The sequence below is a fragment of the Trachemys scripta genome, chromosome 1, assembly GCF_013100865.1.
Source record: "Trachemys scripta elegans isolate TJP31775 chromosome 1, CAS_Tse_1.0, whole genome shotgun sequence".
NCBI lineage: Eukaryota > Metazoa > Chordata > Testudines > Emydidae > Trachemys > Trachemys scripta.
Genome location: NC_048298.1, coordinates 301,200,592 through 301,228,462, shown reverse-complemented (window position 1 = coordinate 301,228,462; position 27,871 = coordinate 301,200,592). Strand labels below are relative to the sequence as shown.

At 43.6% G+C, this 27,871-nt stretch overlaps 1 protein-coding gene and 1 long non-coding RNA gene across 5 annotated transcripts in view; one reads left to right on the top strand and one right to left on the bottom strand.

Annotated features, from left to right (window-relative positions):
* Positions 1-4,423, bottom strand: part of LOC117871076 — a 12,407-nt gene extending 7,984 nt beyond the window's left edge. Inside the window, exon 1 of the long non-coding RNA XR_004644152.1 lies at positions 4,343-4,423. This is a non-coding gene — a long non-coding RNA (uncharacterized LOC117871076). The remainder of the gene's footprint in view (positions 1-4,342) is intronic.
* MTUS2 (microtubule associated scaffold protein 2) overlaps positions 3,894-27,871 on the top strand; it is a 491,119-nt gene continuing 467,141 nt past the window's right edge. For 2 of the 4 annotated variants that reach the window (XM_034758689.1, XM_034758687.1), the window contains exons 1-2: positions 3,895-4,048; positions 18,852-18,924. The gene's annotated coding sequence lies outside the window, so the exon portion shown is untranslated. Of the gene's footprint in view, positions 4,049-18,851; positions 18,925-27,871 lie in introns of all 4 variants that reach the window. The other 2 variants (XM_034758690.1, XM_034758688.1) reach the window with 2 other exon arrangements.

Here is a 27,871-nt window from a genome sequence, read left to right as displayed (position 1 = left end):
GGGGGGGGGGGGGGGGGGGGGGGGGGGGGGGGGGGGGGGGGGTGCAAGCACTTCCAGGCTCCAGCGCATTTCCTTGTTTGTCCAGTGTCCCGACCAGTCGGGACGTGGGACAAACAAGGAAATATCGGGACAGTCCCGATAAAATTGGGACGTCTGGTCACCCTACCTTAAACTAACAAATTTATTTGGGCATAAGCTTTCATGGGCTAAAACCCACTTCATCAGGTGCATGGAGTAAATGGGATTCTTAAAGTCCTTTTTTTTTTTTTTTTTTTTAAGTGAAAACTAGCTTTGCTGAAAGGGCAATGTCCTGGAAAGCTCTCAACACCCAAGCCACCACAGATGAATTTCATGTGCACTAATGAATCAGAGCACACTTCTTACTAAGGGAATTGCTACAGTATGTTAGCTTGTCATGCTACAAGTCCTGTACTTGCAGCCCTCTGTACTATACACGGATACAAGCAGTAGGGTTGGGTAGTAGTCCTTGAGCAGAAATGGTATCCTACTAATAGTGTGTGTGTGTGTGTGTGTTCTACAGTACAAGAGCAGAATCATAATAAGTTTGATTCAGTGCCCCCTGAAGTCAGTCTTGAGTTAATGGGCATTGAGTCAGGCTCCATATGGACACTCTGTGTTAAATGGTACCAAATATGTTACATTATGGACAGATCATAACCTCTAACCTGGTTCATTTTACATAGCAGGTCTTAGGAGCTTATTAAAACAATGGATGCTTTCCCCTCCCCCCAGGAGTATATCTTTAACATATTTAATATAGTGGTATAAACTTACACAGAGCTTTAAAAATATAGATAAAACTAATAGCCACACAGAGCTAATAGATCATGTAAAACTAAACAAGACACTGGGCAATAGCTCAAAAGTAAAAGTGTAGTGATTATTACTTGAAGAAACCATTTTTAAGAGGATTTAGAGGTACAGGGTACTCTCTGCATATTTTGAAGGTAAAGAGAAACGAACCTCAGGAGAGAAGAGGACTGGAGAGTAGCCAATCAAGGATCAGCCACGGCCAACAAAAAATAGTGCACATGCAGGTTGGCCATTTGTACTCCAAAGGCCACTAGCACTCTTCCTATGAAGTTACTGGTTACATGTAACAGTGATACAAATTGGCATATACTTTAAATGCCATCAGCATACAAATATTTACTAAATATAACTTTTGTTTTCTAAATTAACTTCATCTTCTGGATATCCCAGGGTCAGTCTGACCTTATATTGCAAGCGCCTATGTCCAGGCACCACTTGTGGTTTGGACAGCAGATTGTACCCTGTCATCACTTTAATTTCCTACTTTTCGTATGACGTAGCTGTGATACCAGCAGACCAGATGCCAGCTCATGTGAAGGCCCATAGGCCTCAACTGAACACTGACAAATGCATAGCTGGAAACTAGTCTGGCTCACCTGTTAGGATTGCTTCTAAATTGCTGCATGCATTAATCTTACCTTTTCACATGGAATACAGATATAAGTAATATTAAAGTGTTTGCTCTGAAATTGTAAATTCACCAGCCAGGAGAGAAGTATTAACGAGCATGAAATACTAGTTTACCACAGGGGGTGTTATTTCCTGCCCAGAAAAAAGACCCATAGAACCAGACAAAGCACTGTGGAACATCAGAGGTTTTGTCATCTGATTGCTTCCCCCTCGCCCCCCACATCCATGAAGAGATCTGCATGGGGACTCATCCTATCAGCTTGAACTCTGGGGGAAGGGAATAAAAATCCTTAACAAGGAAACACTATATGCTGATTGACCTCTGAGGGGCAAGAATTACTTAGCATAAGCAAAAGATCCCCAGTGCTTGGCCTGGGTTAGCCTTCAAGGACATGCAGAGCGTGGTTATTATAGAAGATCCTACCACCTTTTGAAACCTAAGACTAACTCATTTGTGTGTTTCTTTACCTCATAACTAATTTCTTTTTTAGTTTTATTATAGGATTGCCTACAAGCATTGTCTTTGTAATACCCCAGGTCAATGGCACCTAGATAAGTGACTGGTCCTTTGTGACAGGGAGTAACATGACTATCGCTGTGATATTTGGTGTAAGACCACTTATCACAAAGGCAGTCTTGCCTAGGTGGCAAGATAGAATGGAGTACCCAAGGGAACTATTTGTGACTCCATGTTAAGGCTGTTATAGTGCCTGAGAACTTAACACATGATACTTGGTTAATGAAATCTAAGTATAGAACTCACAACCAGTTTGGGGATTCTACCCTGCTTCTTGACAGTCTGCCCTGAGGTTGGTACTCATAGTTCTGAGCCACTCCACACAGCTTGAAAATTGCCGTGTGTGTGTGTGTGTTGCAAATGTTGTTGGACTAAATCCCTTTCCTAGTCAGTTGCTCAGCCTGCATTTTTGAGGCAGCCAGTATTATCACTTCACTTCTTCTCCTGTTATCATAGTTTTCTAGATCAGACAGGACCTGAATTTTTTTTTAAAAAAAAGGGGTGTTATTTTCTTGAGGGTAAGGAGTTCAGGGGGCACATATTAAGCCTTCTTGATACATGATAAATAGGCACTATTTGTTTTCATTTTCAGGTTTAAGCAAGAGCATATAAGAAATTAGAATCTTGACATTTAGAATAGGAGCTCAGACTGTATGCTTAAGGCCTTCCATTTCTGTCCTCAATAAAGAGAGTGCCCTAAAGCCATGTTTTTCAAGACACTGGATCACCTTGCTCTGATCAGCACTGCTGACCGGGACATTAAAAGTCCCCTTGGCAGTGCTGCCCAGCTAAGGCAGGCTAGTGCCTATCTTTTTTGACACTGCTCTGCACCCTGGAAGCAGCCAGCAGCGGGTCCAGCTTCTAGGCAGGAGGACTACAGGGCTCTACGTGCTGCACCAGCCCAGAGCCCTGACCCCCTCCCACACCCCAGCCCTGAGCCCCCACAAACCTGGATCCCCTCCTGCACCCCAAACCCCTCATCTCTGGCCCCACACCAGAGCCTGTACCCCTAGCCCAGAGCCCTGATTCCCCTCCCACACCTCTGCCCCAGCCCAGAGCCTCCTCCCACACCCCAAACCTCTCATCCCTAGCTCCATTTGGTCACAGGCATCAACAATTTTCTTCAGCTGGGTCCCCAGGAAAAAAAGTTTGACAATCACTGCCCTAAAGGTTAGCAAACTCAGGCTATTTCAGACCAGGGACTATCTAAATTTCAGACACCAGGATTCAGCACATCCTCATCCATCCTGATTGTAGAGTGCTAGCTTTTAGTGGTCCCTGAAACAGTGTCTACTGCAATTGTATCTCAAATCTCACACTACTGGTGTTTTTCTGTCTTTAAATTCCCAGCATCTAGAATCATGTTACATGAGAATCCCAGCCTTTGTTTAAAAAAGTTTGTAGCCCTCACGCTTGCAGAGAAAAGCTTGAAAATATGAACCCCAAAGGCTCAAAAAACAGAAGCAACTGATTTTTTTTTTCAAAATCTCACGAGTTTTAAGTCAATCTCTTGGGGGGGGGGGGGCAGCTGACTCTCCGCTTTCGGCTGCCTGGGGCTGGCAATGCTGCTGGAAGTGTTTGGGGACCCATGTGAATGCCCCAGTGTCCCCAGAGCCGAGCAACAGCCCTATTTAAAAATGGGACAATCTTAGTAAGAGCTGTTACTTTTTTTCTTTTTCAATGCCACCTAAAATCCATTCCTAGGGGCTTTCTTTGCTGTAGCGGCAGGATTTAGCAAGTCTGGACCCAGTTCCTTTGGAAAACCAGCCTCCAAGGGGCACCGCTGCCGGTGTGCCTGCAGAGGGCGCTGTGGCTCCTGCCGTGGCAGTGGCCGGCTGCTTGAGGCTGGGGAGCGGGGAGGCAGCGGGCGCCGCTGGAGGAGGCTGCGCGCTGGGTGTATATATAGCTCCTACCCGTGCCAGCATCTCCCCTTCGCTGTGGCTGGCCGGGTGCGATTTGAGGCTGTAGCAGGAGCCCTCGTCTGGGAGCCGGCGCGCTAGTCTCCCCCGCCCGGACTCCCGGCTTCCCTTTGGCCTGGAGGAGAAGGCGGCTGCACCGCGGACCTAGGTAGGGATCGTGCATCCTTCCCTCCATCCCTGCCCCCGGGAGCTGCTCCCCGCGTGGCAGGGGCGGGCGGGGACTTCTCGGACCCGGCCACGCGGATGCGGGTTTCTGCGTGTGCCCAATATCCTTCCAGCCACGGCTTTGCCTGCGCAAGTTTTTACCCGCTCGGGGAATCTGCCACCGGGGGAGGGGGCTTTAGGACTCTACATCCATGGTCCTCGGCAGCACAGGACCTCCCCCCCCCACCCCCCAAAGCCTAACAGCGCAAGGCTGAGCAGACCCCCAAACAAAACCAACCTCGCCACTGCCACTGCCATCCGCCCCCGGCCAGCTGCGCAGGTAGCATCTTCTCCAGCCCTGGGAAATATACAGTCTCCCACCCCCAACGGCACAAGGCACCTTAGCGCAACCCCCCCCAGCTCCCTCCCCCGAGAAAGGGTCACACGTCGCTAATAATGGTCTAATGTGACTTCATCAGGCATTTCTAGCCTTCTGGGGCTGGGACAGATACTGCAGCATCTTGCTACTAGTCCTCGGAGTGCTGCTCATGTCACTTACACGGGTTGACGAGGGAAGCTGGGCTAGTTATAGGCGTATGATGAGGCAAAGTTAGCTGGTTAGTGTCCTAGAGGCTCAGAGTAAGGTGAAAGCGGCATCTGAAGAAATGCCAAGTCCAGGCGTTCACTGCCTCCTTCACCTACCTCGCTGTGCTTAGGTGGAGCAAGCACATCTGGCGTGTGGAAGCGCTCACTGAGACCTCCCTGGGTGACCAGAAGGCTGATGCGTCAGCCTAAACTTTGAATGTTGTCCTCTCTCCTGTTACCATAGACATATGCACATTTTTAAAGATCTTTCTTCAAGATGGCACTTCCCTGTAGGATCTGACAGGTATTGCTGTTAAGGGGCTAGATTTTTTGTTTTCGGTTTGTGTAGTGCTTTGTTCACTGAGTCCACTGAGCATTTGTTTTGCATAGAATTGCTCTAGAGAGAGCTTGGGATATGTGCTTGCACCTTCCTTGGAGGGAGATTATTTTGTTTATTTAATCCTTAGATGTTTGCATAGTAAAAGTTAATACAGAAGAAAATGCATAGAAAAGAACTTTAAATATGCCAAATGTTACATTCGTATTTAAAATATAGTAGTCTACAGATTTTTGTGTGTTTCTATAGGTTTCAAAGAGAATTACTATCTGAATATTGATAGAACTATTACTGCCTATGGTGGTGAAAACACATTTTGATATTATTCCTAAAATGCTTAGTGGGGATAAGTAATGTCACCAGGTTTTATCGTATGCTCAGTGAAGAGTTCTAAGGAATCTAATGAATGAAATAGTTAAGGTGCCATTTACCCCTGTACAACAGCATCCGGATGAAGACCAAAGGTTGCTGGTTGTGCTCACTTTTAACAGCAACACTGCTGGGTGTCTACTGACCAGTGCAGAGCACCCACAGCTCTTGGATTCAATGGAGCTGACCTACTTTACTTCTGGGTCAGATCATCACCTGTGTGGTGGTCAGACTTCCTTAGCAGCACCTAGTTACTTTAAGAGTATAAACAATAATAGCTACTGTGAATTATAAACTGGTATATATCTTCAGTCATGGTGGAAATAGATGACAAAATCATTAAAGATAGAGGACCTGACTCAGCAATCCCTACTCAGACAAAACATCCATAACTACAGAATAAGGTCATAGTTAATCTTCCCCCTACATTATTACAGCATGGTATGGACCAGTGTAATATGCTAGGGGCAAACCACTGAGGCTCTTGTCACTTATTGTCTGATGACTTTAAATAATTTAGATGTATATAAACTTACTTTGAACAATACATTGTTTTTGCTATTGTTAGAAATATTTCCTGCTATTAGTGTAAAGTATTTGTACACCCAATGGTATACTTTGCAACACATGGGTATAAGATCGTTACAAAGGCACCTGGTAGCAACTCCATAATTAAAATTACATTTTGAAATAGGGCCTAAATCCCTGTTTTTGCCTAAATATAGGTGGCCACTTGGGATGAGACTTCACACAAGGTTAGGTTTTATGTCCTTCAGGTTTTCTGGTAGACTTCAGTTGGTTTCTATACGTTAACTTTGAATATTTTGCCTTGCATTTGGGCTACCTGAAAACTTTCCTTGATAGGCTAGCTTTTTCATTGTTGACTAATGTCTCTAAAGAACCATTGCTTACCAATACAACACTTGGGAGAAAGGTGGATCCTGACTAGATCTGGTGCGAAGGGGTGGTTTTTTTAATTTTAAAACTGTGGGGTTTAGGATCACTTTAGCTATTATTCACATAGAACAACACGTTTACATTCCGTGCATGTGAATCTGATTGATGGGGTCTGGGTGTACAGAAACACAATTTGTCAATTTACTTTACAGCAGGCCTTCTCCCATGGTAAAGTTCCCTAAATGTCTTGTATCCATTGTTTTATTAATGGTGGTTGTGGGGACTTTCATAATAAGTTCTCCCCCCCGCCCCACCAAAGCAAGAGCTACATTTCTGAAGCCATGTAGTATTGCACATAGCACCAGAACTATAGGGTAGCATTAATACAATATTGCCAAAAGAGCTTGCAGATATAACTTCTTATTGGTGGAAGCAATAGTTTGTTTAGGCTAAATAGCATTTGTCATAACATACTAGAGTTAGGAGCAGTCCTTGTAGTTAGGAGCAGTGCACCCCTGTGGTCAAGTTGGTGCTGCAGGTGAGCCCCTGCCTTGTTAGTTTTCCATCACCTGTGATACAAAGTCCAAGAAGTCCTTTCTAATCTTAAAAAGATGCACCCTCATCAGTGGGTATGGTTTTAACAGAAAAGGACAACACAAAACCAAAACAAAAGCTTCAGACAGCTTCTCCACCAGAAACTCTCTACCTCCGGGTTAATCAGTGTTATGTGTTGTCTCTCTAGCCATGGAGCACACACTCAGGCTAAATTCCCTGCTTAGATCTTAGGCCTCTGCTAAGTGATCAGCCAAATGCCACTCTTCTCCTGACAGTGGTGAGCAAGTTCCAAGTAGTTCCCAGGAGGTCGCATGCCTAGTTTGTTGTTCTGGGCTGCTTTGGGCCCTTGCTTGGGAGCAGTTTCAAAGTTGTTAAACTGGAAAAGCAAAGGCTGCAATACCAAGGTTTGGGTGCAAGATCCAGGTGTGGGTATGGGGGAAAAGAAGTGACTTTTTGCCACTTTTTGGATTCCCTGGACTCTGGTGCTCTAAATTATGCCTAGATAAAATGGCCCTTTGAGAGTGGCCCTTTGGCAGCCACTGTATCAGCCAAGAGCTGCCTGAGTACAGAGATTCTCCAACCATGTTCTCTTCCATGGCACACCTTGACATGCCCACTATGCCAAGGGCTGAATGGGAGCATGTTGTTAGAGCTCTTTCTGCCACCTGAGATTCCTCCAGTCTGGGGCAATCCTCATTTTGCTGTTTAAACTGACTTTATAGCCCTCTTTTACTGCCAGGGCAATACAAAGGGGCTACAGCAGATCTGAGGAGCCTTATATTTGCTGATTAAAAAAAACCAGCACAGCAATACTATAATGGCATTAGCAGGTGCTGCTATGCCACAAGTAGGGGTGAAAGCTAAAGAGAAAAATGACAATTCAGGGCATCATAACAGATCTACACAGCCTTGGCAGGATTTGCTGATGCCAACATTCCAGAATCATTATGATGGGTTGTGCAGAGGGAATGTTTACTGGTATCTTGAGCTTTAGATAAGAATTCTAAAGACCTGCTCACCAGATAGTTTCACTCTATACAAGACCACCTTCAAGTATTGTCTCTATGGGTGCTCACAAGAGGCCATACTGGGTCAGACCATCTAGCTCACTATCCTGTCTTCCAACAGTGGCCAATGCCAGGTTCTTCAGAGGGAATGAACAGAACAGGTAATCATCAAGTGATCCATCCCCCGTTGCCTGTTTCCCAGCTTCTGGGATACCAAACAGAGGCTAGAGACACCATCCCTGCCCATCTTGGCTAATAGCTATTGATGAACCTTTCCTCAATTTCATCTGCATTTTGTTGCCCAGTCACGAAGTTTGGTGAGATCCCTCTAACACTTCGTAGTCTGCTTCGGACTTAACTATCTCAAATAGTCTTGTATCATCTGCAGATTTTGCTACTTCACTGTTTTGCCCCTTTTTCCAGATCATTCTTACAGTTAAGTGTTTTCCTGAGATTTAATTTAAATATGCTGTTCTGTAGTTTCAACCCATTGCTTTTTGTCCTGCCTTCTGTGGCAAGAAAACAACTTTTCTCCATCCTTTTTTTTTTTTTTTTTTTTTTTTTTTTTGCAGCCTTTTAAGTATTTTAAGAATATTATCTCTCTTCTCCCCCCCCCCCCTCCCCACATCTCTTTTCCAAATTAAACATACTCACATCCTTCAGCCTTTGCTCATGCCTTGCATTCCATCCGTTTGATCATCTTTGTCTCTCACTTGTGGATCCTTTGCAGTTTCTTTACATCTTTCCTATACATTGGACACAGTACTTCAGCTGAGGCCGGACTAGAGCAGTACTATCCCCTCCCGTGACTTGCAGGCTATGCTTCTGTTAATGGAACCTAAAATTGCATTTGCATGGCTGCCCTTTCTTTGCACAACAGCATCACATTGCTGACTCACATTGAAATTGTGATCTACCACAACTCCCAGATCCTTCTCAGCGCTGCTGCCAAGCTGGTTATCCCTCATTCTGTATTGTTGTTTCTTCCCTAAGGGTAGCACCTTATATTTTTGTCTTTGCTGCATTTCATTTTTGTCCATAGCCCAGTTCTCCAATTTATCAAAATCCCTTTGAATTTTAGCTCTATCCTCCAAAATGTTACCAATCCCCGCATTCCTCCCCAGGTTTATCTGCAAATTTGATCAGTGTGCTATCTATTCCTACATCTAGGTCATTAATCAAAATGTTAAACACAGGACCCAGAACAGATTCCTGTGGACCCCACTTGAGACTGCCTTCCAATCTGACATCAATCCATTAATAGTTACTCTTTGTTTGTAGTTGTCTAACCAATTACTTATCCACTTAATGGTAATTCTGCCAAGCCTGCATTTCTCCAGCTTACTTACCAGAATGTCATGTGGGACCATGTCAAAAGCCTGGCTAAAATTCAGGTATATTATGTCATCACATTTTCCACCTATCCACCAAACCATTTACCCTGTCAAAGAAGGAAATCAAGCTTGTTTGGCATGATTTGGTCTTAGTAAATCCATGCTGGCTGCTAGTGATTACTTCTTCATCCTCCAGGTATTTGCAAATTGAATGTTCTATACATTGCTCTGGTAGCTTCCCAGGTGTTGAAATTAGACTAGTCTATAGTTCCTTGGCTCCTCCTCCCCCCCCCCTTTTTTTTTTTTTTTTTTTAAAAGATAGGCACTACATTAGCCCTTCTCCAGTCTCATTGGCAAATATTATTGCCAGTGGCTCCAAGATTTCTTCAGCTAATTCGTTCAGTACCTCTGGTGAACAGCATCAGGCCCTACTGACTTGAATTCATTCAGATTTGTGAAAGATCTGACATGGTGTTTACTTATCCTGATGTGTGCATCCCTATCCCTTTATTGTCTATGATAACTTTGCTAGTCATCTGGTCACATGTTGTTGTTTTTTGTGCGAAGACTGACTCAAAGTCTGCATTGAGCAGCTCTACCTTCCTATCATCTTCCATTACCAGCTCACCTTCTGCACTGACCAACACCATCCCTGATCTTTCTATTTTGTCTGACATATTTGAAGAACTGCTTCATGTTGTCACTAACATTCTTTGCCTTGGCTTCTTGACTTTTGTCCTTACATGCTCATGTTGTTCCCATGTATACTTCCTTAGGGACGTGCCCCACCTTCCATTTCCTGTACGTGTCCCTTTTGGGTTTTAGGTAGCTAAAAAGCTCCTTGTGCAGCCACATTGGCTTCCTGTGGCTCTTATCTATCTTCTGCATTGGAATAGTTTGATGGTGAGCCTCTAGTATTGCATCTTTTAGGAACTGCCAGCCCCCTTCGATTCCTCCTTTTTCTTCCTAATGGCATGCATCTCATATTGGAGACTTTTAGATGGCAGTGCCCGTTCAGCTCATATATGCTCCCTACACATCTTCATGCCCTGTACTGAGGATATATAGAGCCACAGGCACTGGCTTCCTCCAGGCCCTGGGGGGTGCTCCCTGCCCCCACCCACACTTTCTCCACACTTCTTTCAAAAAGTGGGAGGACCATGGCCTCCTGGTCTCCCCCCTCATCTTCCAGCTCTCATTGATCAAAGTCCTGTTATATCAAATGAGAACAATGCAAGCTCACAGACTACTAGGTGACACAGCAGGGTTTATGGCCCAATTCTGTAGCATTTACTCCTGTAAACTGACTCTCTTGATTGCAAGAGACTGATACTGGGGAAATTAGAAGCCTTAAAGCCCAATTCTTGGGACGCTTAGAACTGCACTCGGAGCAGGACCCAAGTGGGTGTGGGACAAAGGTGGCTTAATCCCACTTCTGAGTCTCCAGTTCTGTTGCTAGCCAGAGGCTGGGTCATCTCCAGCATAAGTTAGAGCAGCCTTAAGGTAAAACCTATCAGACTGAAACAGTAACCTTAGAGTCTGATGAACCCACAACATCAGCTTTTTTAAATGCTCAGCTTTTTTAAACATCAACTCACAGAAAATCTGCACTGTGTGTTCTTCTGATACAATAGCAATGTCTCTGGAATTTTAGAGAAGCCACAAGCGATATGTCTATTACATAACAAATTGAAGCTACTCTAATCTAATCTATGCCTGGATGCCTATGACCCCAAGCAGCTGTTCCAGCAGCTAGGAATAGCACCAGAGTAGAGGTGTCATAGCCACACACCCTATGCTGAGGTTGCAGGGATAAGATGGAGCAGAGTTGCTATACTGCAGGAGAGTCCCTGCCAGATAGGTCTGCTGGGTTTATAGTCACTTTCTGCTAGAAGAGTGGACACTGTACCCTTAGAGTGCTGTTTTGCTGCTCAGGATAGCACATACTTTTGTCTGTCTCTTAAGCTCCAGCCTTTACTCCCAGATTCAGTCTGAGACCAGGAGGAAATCTTATGACTTTGTCCATTTGCTTGTGGTGTAGTTGGAAAATGAATTGAAAGTCAATTAACGCCCATGAGTAAAGAGACTTGGTACCAGTCTGTCTGAGAATTCAAAGTTGTTGCCATTTTCAGGCCTGATTCTCCACTGTCTTGCCTTTTGTGTAATACTTTGGCATCTGGTAAAATGTTCCCACCTGTGGGAGCAAAGAATTCTACCTTAGTAGCATCTGACAGTGGGGTTCAGGCAATGGAGTTTCAGCCCTCTAAATTTAATGATTCTCATGACATCCACATATATCTCAGGACATGCAGGGAGGCCTAGTCCTCTAGATAGCTGCCTTTGCCACCTATTCTACCATGGTAACATGGCTGTTTGCCATCATGTCATTGGCTGCTTCCCCCATGTTCTTGTGCTGTAGCGGCAACACGGCAGGCGTTAATGCTGCTTGGAATGTCAGTCATTCCTGACTGCATCTCCATGTTGTATGTAGGGAAGTATAATGCAAAGGGTTGCTGCGCGCAAGCTCCAGTGATAAATTTGGGTGTGAATCTGACTCTGAGCTCAGGTGGAGGGGGCTCCTACCATGCAGGAAGTTGTCTTCCTTCCCAGTGGGTTGTACACAGTTTGGCTCCTCTCTGTGTGCCTTTTTGGAGGGGAGAACAGGCTACTGAGGATGCCCTGTAGGATTTGGCCCTGTGTGAGCATAGGGCACAATGAAAACTGCACAAAGGTGGTGGGGGACTTGTTTTGGTGTTTGATACCAGCTAGGGGGTGAGGTGTGGAGGGATGATTTAAAGACTAAATACCAATTTAGCAAATTAGTCTTTTTTTAATATGATTTACCAGGTAGCCTATAACTTGCTTTTTCTTGGAGTTTACTACTCACGTGAAATTCCTATTGAAGTCAATAGGCCAAGTGTAGCCCTGACTTATTCCTTGTGCAAACCATTGGAATCCATGTTATTTCATGGGTTATAAGCCAGGGCAGAACTGGGCTATGAGTTTCCTTAAATAAGGACTAAGGGATCCAACCTGAGTTTTATTTTAGTTCTTGCTTATTTATTTTGTTTTCTGAATCTTGTACTTATTTGTGCACAGCAAACACCAGAGCACAGCTGTTTGTATTCTCTTTACGCACCAACCAGAGGTGTGTTTTTTTTTTTTTTTTTTGTTTCCCCCACACATTCTCCACAACCTACTACATTGATGCCACAAAACCAGCTAACTGTTTTTTCTTGTTTTGTTTTAAAAAGTGTTTGTCACCCAATGAACTAGACAGAATAAGAGTTCTTTTCTTGCTACTGGTTGAACATACCAAATGCATTTTGTAACAGTGGGCTTTTTTTGGTTGATAATGTTTGAGGGCTGTGTAATCCTATCTAAGGTATTTACTTGGCCCCCATTAGCAGTGTCTGAGCACCAATCTTTAATGTAGTTATCCTCACAACACTCCTCTAATGTGGGGAGGGACTGTGACTAGAGAGACTATGTATTCGAGCAGAGAATTGCACTCAGGTTTCCCAAGTCAAAGACTAGTGCTCTAACTGGATCCTATCATTACCGATACTCTCTAGACACACTGGGCAGGTATTCAATTTTGTTAAACTACAGGTCACCAGCACAAACTTGCTTTGCTCTTTGAGAACACTTTTTGCTGTAGTTTTTCACTCAATGCTCTAGCTATATTAGATATTGTTAGTACCTATTATTGTATCAAAACACTTCCCCCCCCGCCTCCCCTCCCATCTTTATACTGTGAATCTTTATCTCCTTAGCCCATTGATGGAGGCTGCTAGTCTAGAACAAAGCATATTGAAATGGGTCAGAGCCCAAAAGAACAAAGGAGACAGTGAATGGGGATAATTTGATATTTGGATCTTAAGATGTTTCCCTTAATATGTCAGCCATATAATGGCTGACTAAGTTAAATAACACTGTTTAGTAAGCCCTTGTAAGATGAAGCCAAAATGCTAGAAAGGAAACACTACCAGTGTCTGTATCATAGATGTAAGCATAAGAGAAGTAGGCTCAGTCAGGAGGGGGCGTGAAGAAGTGTGTTGACATCTGCCCTTTTCCATCCACATTGTGCTTGGATCATCTCCTGCATAATAGCTAATCTGCCACTACATTGATTTCTGGACGACCCACTCAGTTTAAATTTTGACTTTGAGTATAAATCTATTAGCTGAAAGGAGTAAATCTCTAATTTTGCTTTTAATAAAAAAAACTTAAAGAACTATATTTAAAAAATAAAAAAATTTCCACTGGGATGGTTTGGGGGAGGGATGGAGGTAACTGTGTATAAAGAGACCCATCTAATTAAATCAGTGGAGAAATGGATAGATTGGTGAATGAGGCAGAAAATACAACTTAATGCAATTGTCTGGAAAAAAAAAAAATACTTCCCACAGTACTTTGTATGATGGGGAATGGAAGGTGGAAAATAATAGTCCATATCTGGACTCTTGGGTTAACACACAGAAGGCGAAATCCAGGCCTTACTGAAATCATTGGAAGTTTTGCCCCTGACTTTAGTGGGGACAGGATTTTTATCTATAGTGCTTGGGTGGATTTTACTACAAAAGGTGACTACAGGGGAGAAATGAGTGAATAAGACAATACATACAAAAAAGATAAATACCATAGTGCTAACATATGTAAGGTTAAAATCTCAAATCCTCAGGTGCTAATCCAGATTATTTTCTCTCTGAACCAAAACTATAGCTATGGGGCACTAGCTGTGCCTCTAATGTAACCCTTTCCATTGGAGGGGCTCATTTTTTATAAGTGACCGGTCCTCCATTTTAATTCCTGATTCAAACACATCACAACTCATGTACATGCAGAAATATATTTTAATACCACATGAAGGGAAGAGAAATGGTAAATTCTGAGACAGCACCTGCCTTTGCTGTCCAGTTGGTGTATTCTGAACTTAGAAAATAAATGGGAGGAAAGGGGGGAAAAATAATCTTTCCTTTTGAGGCTGCTAGGCCAGGAGCCATTGTAGCTCTCCTTGTCACAATGTTTGTGTGTAACTAAATGCATAACTTCAACAGGCTAGACAAATGTAACTTCAATCAGTCCTACAACAGGGCATGTACTGAAATAGGAGGAAAAATACACAACGTGGGTTGAAACTATTTATCAGAAGGAGGAGAGAGATATAGCCACCCATAGGGGCCAACTCCATGGGTGTTACTGGGCTCAAGCACCCACTGGGGGGGGAAAAATAGGGGGTGCTTAGCACACAGAGGGCCGGATTAATCTTTTGTGGGCCCCAATGCCCAGACCAGCCACTCCCACCCCACTGCACTCTAAGGTCCCACCCCCACTTGGCATCTTCCCCCTGGGACCCTGCCCCTGCACTCTGCCACAAGGCCCCACCGCCCCTCGGCCTCTTCCTCCCAAGGCCCCACCCACTGCACGCAGGGGGTGGGGAGGAGCACCCACTGGCAAAATCAAAAGTTCGCACCTGTGCAACCACCAGTCTCAAAGTTGCTGCTTTTAAAGGTGCAGCATGTATGTTTTGCCAAATGTAAAGGCCCAGTCCATTTCCCCCACCAGGGCATGCTAGGAAAAAGTACCTATAAGATGGCAGACCGAGACAAGTCAGAGAATGGGTAGTGACTGAGAGTTTATCTTGGAGGGGACTGCTTCTCTTTTATCGGTTTCAGAGTAACAGCCGTGTTAGTCTGTATCTGCAAAAAGAAGAACAGGAGTACTTGTGGCACCTTAGAGACTAACAAATTTATTAGAGTATAAGCTTTCGTGGACTACAGCCCACTTCTTCGGATGCATATAGAATGGAACATATATTGAGGAGATATATATACACACATACAGAGAGCATAAACAGGTGGGAGTTGTCTTACCAACTCTGAGAGGCCAATTAATTAAGAGAAAAAAAAACTTTTGAAGTGATAATCAAGCTAGGCCAGTACAGACAGTTTGATAATAGGTGTGAGAGTACTTACAAGGGGAGATAGAGTCAATGTTTGTAATGGCTCAGCCATTCCCAGTCCTTATTCAAACCGGAGTTGATTGTGTCTAGTTTGCATATCAATTCTAGCTCTGCAGTCTCTCGTTGGAGTCTGTTTTTGAAGTTTTTCTGTTGTAATATAGCCACCCGCAGGTCTGTCACTGAATGACCAGACAGGTTAAAGTGTTCTCCCACTACAAGATCTCTATCAAGCATTCTTAAAACTACAATACCCACCTGCTGAAGTGAAAAAACAGATTGACAGAGCCAAACGAGTACCCAGAAGTCACCTCCTACAAGACAGGCCCAACAAAGAAAATAACAGAACACCACTAGCTGTCACCTTCAGCCCCCAACTAAAACCTCTCCAGCGCATCATCAGAGATCTACAACCTATCCTGAAAGATGATCCTTTACTCTCACAGATCTTGGGAGACAGACCTGTCCTCGCTTACAGACAACCCCCCAACCTAAAGCAAATACTCACCAGCAACCACACATCACTGAACAAAACCACTAACCCAGGAACCTATCCTTGTAACAAACCCCGATGCCAACTCTGTCCACATATCTATTCAAGTGACATAATCATAGGACCTAATCACATCAGCCATACCATCAGGGGCTCGTTCACCTGCACATCTACCAATGTGATATATGCCATCATGTGCCAGCAATGCCCCTCTGCCATGTACATTGGCCAAACCGGACAGTCTCTACGCAAAAGAATTAATGGACACAAATCTGACATCAGGAATCAAAATACTCAAAAACCAGTGGGAGAACACTTTAACCTGTCTGGTCATTCAGTGACAGACCTGCGGGTGGCTATATTACAACAGAAAAACTTCAAAAACAGACTCCAACGAGAGACTGCAGAGCTAGAATTGATATGCAAACTAGACACAATCAACTCCGGTTTGAATAAGGACTGGGAATGGCTGAGCCATTACAAACATTGACTCTATCTCCCCTTGTAAGTACTCTCACACCTATTATCAAACTGTCTGTACTGGCCTAGCTTGATTATCACTTCAAAAGTTTTTTTTCTCTTAATTAATTGGCCTCTCAGAGTTGGTAAGACAACTCCCACCTGTTTATGCTCTCTGTATGTGTGTGTATATATATCTCCTCAATATATGTTCCATTCTATATGCATCCGAAGAAGTGGGCTGTAGTCCACGAAAGCTTATACTCTAATAAATTTGTTAGTCTCTAAGGTGCCACAAGTACTCCTGTTCTTCTTTTTGCTTCTCTTTTATGTCACTACCAGATAACAAGGAGAAAATTTCTTTTGAAAAAGAGGGAAGACAGCTGATGGAGTGATATGAGCCCTAATTTATTAGTTTTATGTAATCCAGCGGAGGTTACCTGGTGTGCAGTTTTCCAGAACCTTCTAAATGAAATGGGTCTCCAGCCTCGAGCAGCCTACTGGAGGGACCTATGAAAGTCTCTCATCCCAGGAATTCCTTCCCCTCTGAATCAGCCCAGTAGCAGGGGTAGGGTGACACCTCTAAGCCTTTGCCCCCCCCCTCAAAAAAACACCAAACCCCAGGACACATTGAGATTTTCTTTCATGATTCTCTTCCACAGTCTCCTGTGTGAAGTTTTGGACCCTGGTCTATGTCGGCCTCTCCTTTGTCCAACTCCTACTTTAATTCTTGCTTCTCTTTTAATCTCTGAATATCTCCCTTGCTTCCTTTAAATGTTCTGTTTTGTTTTTGTTACAATTTTTCTTTCTTGCTCTTCCACACTTCCTGTCTTCTCCCTAAAATCTAGCATTCACTTAAAAGGGCTTTAAAATGTCCCCCCCCCTTCCTGTTTTCTGTCTCTTTATCTGCTTTCCCTTTCCAGTTCCTCCTCCTTCCTGCCCCAATTATTGTTACCCCATTTCTTTACTGCTCTGTTCTCCTTTCTTCCTGAATTCTTTTCCTTCTCCTTACTTCCCTAGCTGGCCTTGTTTACTGTCCCTTCCCTAATTGCATTTACTCCTCCCTGCCTACTTTCCATAGGCCCCAGCAGAGAAATTGGGAAAGTCTACTATACCACTCAAGAGCTTAATGCTAGAAGAGGAGAAAGACAGAGCCTGAAGCATGGGCCTGGTGCAAGCTCTTCAGATGCTAAGTCTATGCTTCAGGCTTTCTTTCTACTACAAGTGGCTAGAAAATACCTGTCAGGGATGGGAACCCAAAGATCCTCTGGCAGCATGGAAGATGCTTTCTGCTGCAGTGACTGGGCAAGAAACTGGCAGATGACATTCAATGTTGATACATGCAAAGTAATGCACATTGGAAAAATTAATCCCAACTATACATATAAAATGATGGCATCTAAATTAGCTGTTACCACTCAAGGAGGAGATCTTGGAGTTCTGACAACATCTGCTCAATGTGCAGTGGCAGTCAAAAAAGCTAACCAATGTTTAGGAACCATTAGGAAAGCGATAGATAAGACAAAATCGCATAATGCCACTATATATATCCATGGTATACCCACACCTGAATACTGTGTGCAGAGCTGGTGATCTCATCTCAAAAAAGATACATTAGAATTGGAAAAAGTACAGAGAAGGGCAAGAAAAATGACTAATGGTATGGATCAGCTTCCATATATGGGAGGTTTTAAAGACTGGGCCTGTTCAGCTTGGAAAAGCAATAACTGAGGGGGTGTGATAGAGGTCTGTAAAATCATGAATGGTGTGGAGAAAGTGAATAGGGAAGTGTTATTTACCCCTTCACATAACACATGAACCAGATGAAATTTTTAAAACAAACATGAGGAAGTACTTCACACATTTCTAATCAGCCTGTGGAACTCGTTGCCAGAAGACATGAAGAACTAAAGTATAACTGGGTTAAAGAAAGAATTAGATATGTTCATGCAGGACAGGTCCATCAGTGTCTATTAACCCAGATGGTCAGGGATGCAACCTCATGCTCTGGGTGTCCTTAAACCCCTTCCTTCTAGGAGCTGGGATTGGACAACGGGATGGATCACTCAATTGTCCTGTTCTGTGCCTCTGAAGCACCAGCCACTGTCTGAAAACAGGACACTGGACTACATGGACCATTCATCTGACCCCCAATGGCCATTCTTATGCTTTGTATTTAGTCACCAGAGGCCCTTGTCATGAATAAGTGCCCTCACCCCCCACCAAAATATGACAAAGGGACAAGTGTTAGCCTGACACTTGAAAAATCACCCAAATCCAAACAACTCTGCCCCCCTGAAATAAAATATTCCCCAAAGAAACCTGAGAGACAAGGTGGGTGAGGAAATATCTTTTATTGGACCGCCATCTTTGTGAAAGACAAGCTTGCACAGAGCTCTTCTTCAGAAATCTGTCAACTTTAGTACTAATCTTCCCCTCCCCCCCAGTTCAATTGATGTACTCCTAAGTGATAGTACCCAAAGACATAGCTAGTTTATTAATTGACTGTGAAGATTGTTGTAAGCAGGGTTGACAGAAGAACAGTGTGAACATTTGGAGTTCTTGGGTTCACAAGGGCCTATACCTCCCAGTGGTTTTTTTTTGTTTGTTTTTTATTTTTAAAACATGAACCAATTTATCTGTGAACTAATTGCTGGAAACTGAGAAATAAGCACAATCAGAAGTAGAGGTGGTTTTGACAGGTTTAATCTTAAGCAAGATGTTTACAAAACAAAATAGGATGCAGCATGTGTGTACGCTTGACAACCTATTTGTTTGATTCTAAAGCCTCTTTTATCCCTTTTAAAAGGTTTCCAGCGTTGGATTGTCTTCTAGGGCAAATTGTCACCAATGGCAGTAAAACTTGTTTTCCAGTATTCTGGGTGAGTTTTTATTTTCTGTGTTGATTCTATAATTCCATTTGAATCTAAAAACTGTTTTTTGAACAGTATCTTTCATTTTTGTACCAAATCTGCTATTCGTGGTGGGGAAGAATGGGGAACTTTTCAACAATTCTTGTAAACAGTACAGTAGTTGAAAGAGGTGACTTGAAAGCCTAATTAAAAGTGAGACTTTTATACCAGGAGAAACTTTCAAGCATCAACAGAAATAAACATTCTCAATATTTCTTACTGTGTCTGGCAGTTACACTATATTGATAGTAAATATTATATTTATGTCCAAACCAAGCTTTGCTCCTTCACTATATAGTTTCTCTTCTAGTTTGATTCTTGTAACAGAGTGCACTCACCTCTCATGAGCATTTTCTGCTAGGGGTGAGTGAACCTGTGCACTCTCTTTGCTCCTGGTGCCCCCAGATGGCTGTTAACTCGTCAAGTGGGTCTTCAGTGGCTAAGAACACACATTCTAAAGATATGAAGGAACCCCTTCCAGGGTAAAAGGTCCAACAGGGCCTGTGCCCTTGGTTATGTCTGCAGCTGTCTTTGGGCTCAGTTGTCAGCCCCAGCTGAGCTAGCTCTAACTACCCCTGCCCTGTTATAGAGCAGTGTCCCCAGGACTTTCTCCATGGAGACTTTTTGTCCTCTACAGTTCTCACTGACTCAGCCCTCCAGCCAGGTCACCTCTCACATTCAGTCCCCTTCTGGGGGTGGGGGGGGTAACAGAGTTCAACAAATGGATGGGCCTCTCTAGGATCTCCAGCCCCATCCCTGAGCCCTTTAAATGCCAGTCTTATGCTTGGGATTCTAAATGAAACTTGTCTCCTTCTTCGGGCTTTGCCCACCCTCTCAGTGGTTGGGGTCAGGGGCCAGGCCCACCCACTACTCTGGGTCCCAACCCAGGGACCCTACAAATAGCAGCCACGTGCTGCTTCCTTTAACTCAGTTGCCACTGCTATTGCCTGGGTCACTTCCCACATCCCATCTCCTAGAACTGGAAGGGACCTTGAAAGGTCATCAAGTCCAGCCCCCTGCCTTCACCAGCAGGACCAAGTACTGATTTTGCCCCAGATCCCCAAGTGGCCCCCTCAAGGATTGAACTCACAACCCTGGGTTTAGCAGGCCAATGCTCAAACCACTGAGCTATCCCTCCCTCGTCCGCATAGCCCCTTCCTCTTCACCCTTACCTCAGGGTTGAAGTTCTCTGTTCTCTACTTGAGCAGAGTCTTTCCCAGCTTCCTCACCAGGAGAGTCTCACAGCCAAAAGAAATCTGAGGTTCAACAAGGACAAGTGTAGAGTCCTGCACTTAGGATGAAAAAATCCCAGGCACTGCTACAGACTAGGGACTGAGTGGCTAGGAAGCAGTTCTGCAGAAAAGGACTGAGGGGTTACAGTGGATGAGCAGCTGGATATGAGTCAACAGTGTGCCCTTCTTGCCAAGAAGGCTAACGGCATTTTGGGCTGTATAAGTAGGAACATTGCCAGCAGATTGAGGGATGTGATCATTCCCCTCTATTTGATATTGGTGAGGCCTCATCTGGAGTACTGTGTCCTGTTTTGGGCCCCACACTACAAGAAGGATGTGGGGGGAAATTGGAAAGAGTCCAGCGGAGGGCAACAAAAATGATTAGGGGGCTGGAGCACGTGACTTTTATGAGGAGAGGCTGAGGGAACTGGGATGGTTTAGTCTGCAGAAAAGAATGAGGGGGGGATTTGATAGCTGCTTTCAACTATCTGAAAAGGGGTTCCGAAGAGTATGGATCTAGACTGTTCTCAATGGTACCAGATAACAGAACAAGGAGTAATAGTCTCAAGTTGCAGTGGGGAAGATTTAGTTTGGATCTTAGGGAAAAACTTTTTCACTAGGAGTATAGTAAAGCACTGGAATGGGTTACCTAGGGAGGTGGTGGAATCTCCTTCCTTAGAGCTTTTTAAGGTCAGGCTTGACAAAGCCCTGGCTGGGATGACTTAGTTGAGGACTGGTCCTGCTTTGATCAGGGGGTTGGACTAGATGACCTCCTGAGGTCCCTTCCAACCCTGATATTCTATGATTCTAACTTTAGTATGAAGAGAAGGTCTTCAATTAGACTTGCATGTGTATATCTGAGAAAATGGCCTGATACTGCATGGGAATGGAAGCTTGCCATGGATTGGACCTGGAATTTGGCCCGTGATTATGATTTTGCTACAGAGCCAAAGGAAGATGCACTTCACTGCAATAGGGAGGGGAAAACAGAAAAAAGTGCAGGTGAAATATACTGCCTTTTGTATAAATGTCCTTGTCTTTCCCGGTTTGCTTCAGTAGTGTTCAATGTTTGGCTGAATATGATGAGGTCCATAGCAGTACCACAGTAGAGAGAACTGCACAATTAACTTTGTTTTTTTAATTTTTTTTATAACCATGGTTAAAGGAGACAAAAAAAAAATAAACAGCTGAGGGATTAGCTTCTTTAGTTGTCCTCTTCTAAATGCCATAATTAAGATGTTCCCTCTCATTAATAAAGTCCTCTAAGTTTCACTGTTACAGGTATCAAATGGTTTAATTAATTTAATGCATTTGGTTCCATGTTTATGAATTAATCTGGTGGTGGTATTTAAAGTACAGCATTTGAAAAGCTGAATCTGAAGTTTGATTCCTCTCAGAATGATTAAACCAAGAGGATGATTCTTTGACCAAAGAGTACCAGCTGACAAAGTCTGAGGAATCTTTTAAATGAATTTGCTACATGTAATGAGATTTTCGGGAATATTCAGCTTGTGAAGACCCTTTGAATACTTCAGTGAGTGTGGTGGTTTTTTGTTTTTGTCTTAGAAGAAAATTGCAAAATTAATAGAGGTCAAATAGAGCAACAGGTATCAGGGAGTGCCTCAGAACATGAATGCTTTCTGAAAATCTAGAAAAGTGGACATTTTATTTAGGAGATGGAGTTATCGGTCTCCTAAAATGCATTGTTTCAAGGGGAGCAGGACCAAAGTGCGTATATGAAGGAATAAACTGACACTTATTTTTCTGTGTTGATCTTAGAGAATTGTGCAGCAGGGTAATGGGTTCCTTTGTATTTCCCAGAGCCTGAGTGAGTCCTATTTGGACAACAGCATAATTCAAGAAGTCTGTATCAAAACCAGGATATTTTTTTTTCTTGTCAGTGGTTTAAAGAAATATGACCTTGTTTTAACAATTGAATTTTATTACAATACATGACTGACGCAACTGCAAATAATGAGATGAAACTTCAAATATCGCCAAAGAAATATGATGGGATTAGAACAGTCTTTTAATTTTTTTTAAGGTAATAGGTCATCATGGTACTTGCATACAAGGATTTGGGTCAAATGTTTAATACTGTTCCTGTATCTTTGTATAATTAGCTTGTAGAGCGAGTCAAAGATGAATGGCTTTTTGCTACTGTTGCAATTAAAAGCAGATACTCCAGTAAGCAATCTGATAACACTTCAGAGTCATCCTGTTAATGCTGGATTACAGTAGAAATCCTATTGAAGTACTTACAGCACCATCGTTATGTCAGATGGATTAATCATGATTAAATTTATTGCATTAAATACCAAAGGAATTAATAATGTCTGGGTCTTTATATCCTGGATTCATAGGTTTTAAGGCTAAAAGAGAACATTATTATCATCCTGTCTGACCTCCTGCATAATGCAGGCCAAAGGAACTCACCCAATTTCAGTATCAAGCCCATCACTTCTGTTTGAGCCATAGCATATTTTTAGAAAGATATCCAATCTTTAAATCAAGACTGCAAATGATGGACAGTCCACCATGTCCCTAGGTTAGTTGTTCCAGTTATTAACAATCTCGCTTTTTTAAGAGAATGAAAATTGCTCCTTATTTCTAGTCTGAATTTTTCTGTCTTCAGCTTCCAACCACTGCATCGCACTGTTCCTCTTTTTCCCTGCTAGATTAAAGAGCTTTCTACTGTTAGAAGTAAATGGCTGTCGATTACCCATTTACAATGACTTTTTGCAGTCTATCAGCTAACCCAGTTTTCAATCCATTTAATATGGGCTACACTGATTTTTGGCATAGTGCAGTTTTTTAATCAGAATGTCACATGAAACTAAGGGTATGTCTACACTTAAAAGCCACAGTACTACAGCTGTAGTGTTTCAGTGCAGGGCTGGCTCTAACTTTTTTTGCCACCCGAGGCAAAAAACAAGAGCGCCACCCCGCTGTAACACCCCCCCCTCCCCCAGAGCACCTCCCCGGGCCACGCGGCCCGGCTGAAACAAACCAAGAAAAACCCCTCGAGCGCCGCCCCGCCGAACAAAAAAAACAAAAACACTGCGAGCGCCCCCTGCCACCTCAACATTGGCCGTCCCTTCTAATGTGCCGCCCCAAGCACGTGCTTGGTCGGCTGGTTCCTGGAGCCAGCCCTGTTTCGGTGTAGGCACTACCTATGCCAATGGAAGGGTTCTCCCATCAGCATAGGTAATCCTCTTCACTGAGAGGCCATTGCTAGATTGGAATTCTTCCATCGACCTAGCACTGTCGATACAGGGGTTAGCTTGGCATAGCTGTCTCTCAGAGATGGGGATTTTTCCTGAGAGACATAGCTATGCTGATGTAAGTTCCCAGGGTAGACCAGTCCTTAGTCAAATGCTTTACTGAAGTGTAAGTATATTTATATCCATACAGTTACCTTCCCACATCAAAGTGATACCAGTCATTGTAGCTAACAAATTTCTAACAAAATAGGTTTTAGCTTGACCTTTTTAAAAACAAAGGAAGTTATTCAAACAGTCCTGGCCATGTTGGTGAAAATGTTATTATAGTTAGCTCCATAGTGTACAGTCGAATTTTATACTTTTTGACATTGGGATGCTGTTGCTAGCCATTGAGAGCTTGATTCTGCAGACTTGAGTCCATATGGCCTTTTGCAAGCCTGAGGTCATTACTGTGCTGCCATACAGCTGTAGTTAAGAACAGACAATGTACATTTAATGAAGTGGAGGTCTAGGTGTGTTGGGTTTGGAGATGAGGACTGGCTGCTGTAGAAAGTTGAGACCGAAAGGACAATAGCCAGGGTCAAAAGGTGATATCTCTTTCCAGCAATAGGTTGTGCAGTAGCAGACTTGTAAACTCTTTGGGTCAAAGACTATCTTTATTCTGTATTTGTATAGCACCTAGCACAATGCGGTCCTGGTTCTTGACTAGAGCTCTATGATGGGGGGGGGGGGTGTCCAAAACCCCACACTGGACACTAAGGGATTAAGGAGCTGCTCTGGGCTCAGTCAACTTTGCCCCATCACACCTGCGAGGCATGCACAGGCTGGAGGAGAAGTTAAAAGTACTCCTGGGGGAATTCTGCTCCACTGTGCACACGCAGAATTCATGTTCTCTGCAGATTTTTTGCTCCACAGAAAATACATTCTGCCAGATAGGCGCTGCAATTATGCCTTTTGTGGTGCCAGAACAGAGGGCAGGACAGCATGGGGCACATGGAGCTATTGGGGTGTCACAGATGGGGCGGGACAGACTGGGGTGGGGACGAATGGGAGTGGGGTGCAGAGACATGGATAAAGGGGACATGGGTGGAGGGGGAGCTGAGTGGTAGTGCAAGGACACATGGGGTTGGGGGAAGGAGGGGTGGCTGAATAGGGTGCAGGGACACATGGGGAGTGGACGCTGAGTGGGGGTGCAGGGGCACAGGGCTGATGTGCCTGACTGAATGGAAGAGGCTAGGGGTCAGCCAGGGTCTGCATGGGTAAGGCTCTCCAAATTCCTAACAAACCCTCCTCCCCCTGCACCCAAACCCCTGTTCCATACTTCTCCCACCTGCAACCAGCAACCCTCCGGGTTCACTCCCAAGTTACTTCCCAGCAATTACTTCCCTCTCCCTCAGCTCCTCGGTTACCCCTGACTCTTCCAAGACTTTGCACTGCTTCTGAGGGATGCAGGAAATACGATTCTGTATTGTAGTTTAAACAAATTACTCAGTGTTCTGTATTAATATGCCTTGTAAGGAATCTATTTGTCAAAAAAAACCTGAGTCTTTTTGTTGTCTCTATTGTTAGACATACTTGCGGACAGATATTTTGAAATAAATTACTAATAATTGAAACTGGCATGATTATATTGTATGATTTTGACAAAATTTGCAGAATTTTAAAATATTGTGCATAGAATTTTTAATTTTTTGGCACAGAATTTCCCCAGGAGTAGAAAAGGGAGCAAAACAGCTCACTGGAGGGGACACCAAGAAAGGGAACAGATCTCCAACCCTCAACTCCTAAAGAAAGGCAGGAGCTTTCTTGACAACCACTGCCTGAGGGAAGGGAGGGCCTGATCCTGAATCACCCTGAATAGGAATCATTCCTTGCTGTCTTACTAACTTGGTGTATTGTGTTACCTCCCCTTGCTTTTTGTTTACAAACTACCCTGGAGGGGTGACTTTTTTTAAATGACCTGGCCAGTAGCGCTGGAACACTTTTTTATTTTATTTTTTTGTATAGTGGGGGTGCTGAAAACTAGTCACCTTACCCTTCTCTGTGCCCCCCTCCAGAGTTGGGGCTGGGAGCACAGCCATGTCTCCGGGAGGGGGAGACCCAGATAGGGGTAGGGGGGGCAGCAGCTGGGGCCCTGTGCAAAACCTGGGAGGTGCTACAGCAGCCCCCACAGCCCTAGTTCCTGCACCTATGGACCTGGCCAGAGGGCAAAGTCACAGGAAGAGGCCGGCCATCACAGAGGCCAAGCAACCAGTGGCAGCAGACCCCAGGAGGAAGGGAGAGGGGGAGGAAGGGGGAGAGAGAGAGATGCCAAGCCACATCCAACCACGAGTTGGTGCTGGCGGTGAGCTGATCCCCCTCACAAGCTTTTATATGCTATTGCGATATAAAATGAGGCATGTAGACTGGATGTGACCATAAGCTTGCAATGACATAATAGAAGGCATAGCTTCATAAACTCCTAGAAGAGCCCCCCAATTCAAAGTTACTTGCAAAAGATCTTTGGACATGCTAATTTATTGGTAGCACCTTTCTGGATTGCAAAACAAAGTTTGACCTTGGCTGCAAAGTAAAGATGCATAAAAGCATTTTAGGTTTATTTTTCATAATTAATCATGCAAAAGTCAATTTTATGGTAAAACAGACAAATGAGATGTCAGAAAGCATTTGATTGTGAATACATCGCCTCAAGATGTTAGCATTATTTGTGTCTTAGCTAAAACAAAACACACCATTTCTTTTATCTGCATTGTAAAATGAAACAATATAGGAAAGTAGACTCCAGTTACAATATATTTATATTGTTTGATTATTGAAATCTGTCGTGTGTGTGTGTATATGTATGTGTGTATATATAATTAAAATCAGTAAATGTTGGTAAGCGTTGCCTTCACTGTACATATGCAAACTGAAAAAATATTTCCATTAATAAAAATCAAAATTTGCAGTTTGGCAAAGTAAGAAAAATGCTCCTTGAGTGAGTTAGATTTCAGGATATTTACATTGTATATTTTGATGTGATGTTGATAACTTGTTTTAACTGCTCTAAAGTTTGGATTTTTTGAAATCAATGTCTGTGAATAACCCCCCTCTTGTCTGACCCCCCCATCCATAATTTCCTGAAACTGTGAACATTTTAAATTGATAAAAACAAAATGCTTAAAACCCATAATTTTGCTCAACTGTGAAAGTGTACTTTAATTAAAAATTGAAAAAAATGTTTAAATGAGCATTGATATCTTCTGAAATTATAAAAATCAAATTCTACTAGGCCTATATATAGATATAGATATAAATAAATAAAAAAAAAACTTTCCCCTTATTCCCCACAGCATTTAGGCATAGACTGTGTGGCCAGTGTTTTAGTCAAGGCAGCCTTTTCCTTCCCTGAAGCTCCTCGCACACCTATCAATTTCTCTTCATCTTCTTCCCTCATTCCTTCTGAAGTAACTGGCACCAGCCACTGTTGGAAGACAGGATACTGGACTGGATGGACCATTGGCCATACTAAATCAGACCATTCTTCATATTGCTCAGGAAACTAACTTTGTAACTATCAATAGCTTTCTGTGCTACTAGGGTGACCAGACATCCCGATTTAAAATTGGGACCGTCCCGCTTTTGAGCTGTTTGTCCGCGTCCCGACCAATCTCTGGTCAGGATGCAATTTTTGTCCCAATTATTTTGTGCCGGCTCTTTTTTTTTTTTTTTTTTTTTTTTTAACTTGCTCTCGGCCGGCCGGCAGCACTCAGTGTTTTTTGTTTTTGTTCCCCCACCCCCGTGTCCCGATATTTTCTTCATCTCCTCTGGTCACACTATGTGCTACAGTGAAGCAAAGATCAAAAGGATAGTTCAAAGGCTGCATCTGCTCATATCAAGAAAAGCTGCAACAACCTTTCCTCTGAATGTCAGAGAAATACTGGTGGCCTCTTCTGGAGCTTCTGACAAAACTATTCTACAGGTCATTCAAGAGAGTGGCTCTTTTGAAAAGGGGGAGGAGGGTAACTTACACTTGCCTTTGGAGAACAAGGATGTTGCTGAAATGACATTAATGACCATCATTATTGACACCTGGGTATGTCTTCACAGCAAAGAAAAACCTGGGGCTAGCGTGTGCCAGCTCACTTGGGCTCGTGGGGCTGTTTCATTGCTGTGTAGATTTCTGGAGCCCAAGCTCTGGGACTCTCCCACCTCACAGGGTCCTAGAGTCTGGGCTCCATCCCAAGCCTGGAAGCCTACTCAGCAATGAAACAGCCTGAGCCGGCTAGCAGGCCAGGCCAGCCGCGGGTGTCTAGTTGCTAGTAGGCGTACGCTCAGAGGGTGGCTGCTCAGCACTCGAGGAATTTTGGATCTGGATCTCAACTTCATGGATGGGGCCATGGTTTAGAGATCGCAAAACCTTCAGTGAATATGATGTATACAGATAATTAACTCTTATAATGATGTTAATAGTGGCAACCA